Source organism: Galeopterus variegatus, unplaced genomic scaffold (genome assembly GCF_000696425.1).
Source record: "Galeopterus variegatus unplaced genomic scaffold, G_variegatus-3.0.2 Scaffold4763, whole genome shotgun sequence".
Classification (NCBI taxonomy): Eukaryota; Metazoa; Chordata; class Mammalia; order Dermoptera; family Cynocephalidae; genus Galeopterus; species Galeopterus variegatus.
The window spans coordinates 87,868-90,803 of record NW_007730874.1 but is presented as its reverse complement, the minus strand read 5'-3'; the positions used below and the strand labels follow the sequence as shown (position 1 = coordinate 90,803).

General features: G+C 41.8%; 1 protein-coding gene across 1 annotated transcript in view; it reads left to right on the top strand.

Annotated features, from left to right (window-relative positions):
- The window catches only part of HRH4 (histamine receptor H4), a 12,440-nt gene that overhangs the window by 7,836 nt on the left and 1,668 nt on the right, over positions 1 to 2,936 (top strand). The window lies entirely within an intron of this gene.

Genomic DNA, 2,936 nt, shown 5'->3' with positions numbered 1-2,936 from the left:
AGGTGCGTGATCATCTATGTGGAGGCAGATCTAGAAACAAATAGGTTCAGTACAGTGAATTAAGTGCTGTGCCGGTGGCATTGAGAGGACAGTGACAGCTCTGACCTGGCGGGACGGTGTGGCCTGGAGGCTGACAGAATTGGAGGGTGTATTAGATCAGGCAAGGGATAAACTGTCATAACAAAGAGACTCCAAGATGCGAGGCTCAAGCAAGATAGTTTATTTTTTTCTCACAGAACAATCCAGGAAAAGTGGGAGGCTGTGCTCCAGAAACTCACCCAGGGACCCCTCAAACTTTATAGTAAAAGGGCCAGATAGTAAATATTTTCAGCTTTGCAGGACCTGTGGTCTCATCGCAGCTGCTAAAATCTGCCATTGTAGCACAAAAACAGCCATAGATGATACGTAAAAAATGTACTTGGCTGTGTTCCAATAAAACATTATTTACCAACAGGTGATGGGCCACATTTGTTCTATGGACAGTAGTTTGCTAGCTCCTACTCTAGGTCATTATCCTCTTCTGCATGGTCAAAGTCAGGTTGCTGTCACACCAGGTTCCAGACAAGAAGGGGAAAGGGCAAAAGTCCAGAGCAAGGGGTTTTCTTCTAACCAAGTAGCGCAGGATCACACAATCATTTCCACTCACATTTTATTGGTGAAACTTAGTCACATGGTCCCACCTTGCTGCAAGGGAAGCTGAGGAACATGGTCTCTAGGTGAGCCGCCATCTGGCCAGGAGGAAGGGGAGAATAAATGTGGAGGGACGCCGGCTGTCTTCACCACTTGGTGTAGGGTACATCATTAATGCCAGGATCCACTGCAGTTCGTAGCAGTCAAGCTATGGAGAGCGTGCGGATGAGTTTGTATCAGCAATTCAGATGCCTGTCATCTCACATTTTTCAAGCTATAGGTCTTGACCCAGTATTGAGTCATGAAATCAATTCAGCGGGTTGTGACCAGTTGCTTTTTTTTTAAAAAAAAATGAAAAATATGAAATGAAACAAAATAGAACAGAATATAAAAATTAGGGTAGAAAATATCAGAGTATCTTGTACATAAATAAAGTATTGTTTTATGAATAATTCTGTGTACTAGGTTATGATGTAAAATATACTTTTTACCTCAGGTCACAGTCAAATGTTTAAAAAATAGTGCTCTGATTCAGAATCTTTCCCATTTGTACTTTAAATTTCCCTTTCTTTCTGGGTGAGCATCTCTCTTTAATCGTCACTGGTTGTTCCTAAGACTTCCTTCAGTGGTTGTCCAAGCTTTTGAGTCTACCTTCGGGTTTGTAGGCAGAGAAGCAATACCTTGCCCAGTTAAAAACAGTGCTTAGAGGTTTCAGAGAGATGAGAAATGATGCCCAGAAGGAAGTGGATGGTTTTTTAAAATCCTGGTCTTGTCCTAGGAATTCCCCTGGCAGTGCAGGCTGTAAATCGGTGAGGGATGGGTTGGCTAGATCCTGGCTGTCTGTGTGTCAATAATGCTCCCCAGAGATGGAGAGATTGGCATCCTCTTCCCAAATCCCTTGGATGTCCATGATCTCAATCGACCTTATGCATAATGGAGGAGAGATCACTTTCCAGCATATTGCATTATATCATTGCAAAGGCTGAACAGAGCAATTAAAAAACTAAGTGCAGTTTTATGACCCTCTGGGTATTGTTACTATCTTCATAATCATTAGATTTAGTGCAAGAGATGTATTAATTAGTGGCAAGAGGAGGCAGAAAAGTGTACTGTATAAGAGAGCTTGTGGTCAGCACCATATATGCATTTTAGCTAAGTCTCAGAAATATCAGTAATTTGTAGGGAAAAACCTCACTTTCATACCGTTTCAAGAAAAAACTTAGTTGTATTTTCAAAAATATTAACCAGATTCCTTTTACCTCCTGCTAATTGGTGAGCCTTTCTCAGCATGTACAATCCATCAAAGAAATACAGTGCTGGACAATGTTGCACCCCTTTAAAAAATAAGAAAACATTGTAGAATGAGACTTAAAAACTCACAGAGAAAATCGTACAAGACATGGTGAAAAGGGGCATGTTCCAATTTCATGGGTCAATCATTTCCTTTCCTGTGAGTTAGGAAATCAAACATGGAACGTTTGAACTAGAAGGAAACTTACTGATCTAAAAGAGGTTCAGAGAGGTAGTCTGTGCCAGGTTCCCTTAGAAAATTCTTGGTTCATATGTTTATCTCTCACATAGGGTGGTTGGCCTTAGACGTCTTTAGATTTAGGAGATATTCTTAGAGATTTCAGGATTGATTCAGGGATTACAGGTCCTGTGATGTGAGGACAATCCTCACTCATAGAATCTCATTTTCCCTTATAGAAGCCTGTCCTTGTGACCAAGTGGAGCTAGAACATTCTTCATCCTTAAAAAAGATGGTGGCACTAGCCACAGTCATGTCTCTCAAAGTGGCTGGCCATCACAGCTTTGGCACTGTATTGGTCAGGTGGAAGTGCCTGTAGAAAGAAGTGATTTGGTAATCCTCAGCAACACTGTAGTATTTCTCTGCAGCAGGTTTAAACGTCATTCTGTTTGAGTCTGGTCTTGGGAGTGATGTAAGAGTTCTTTCTCTTCTTGACTCCCCCTTGAAGTCTTAAAACCTCAGAGTAGATGATTTCTGAATATTGGGATAAGGCAGTGGCTTTCAAATGTTTTGACTGCGACCACAGTGCGAATGTTACACTGTGATAAATACATGCATTTGTCTCTCTGTATCTATATTCCCAAAGATATATTGCTTTTTTGATAAAACCTCATCAAACAATACCTACCCTTATTGTGTGTGATGCATTGTGACGTTGACTATTCTATTTCATTAAAAAAAATGCCAGTCAGGGCCGGCCCAGTGGTGCACTGCTACAGTGCGCCGCTTGGGAGCGCGGTGGCGCTCCCGCCGAGGGTTCAGATCCCACATACAGACC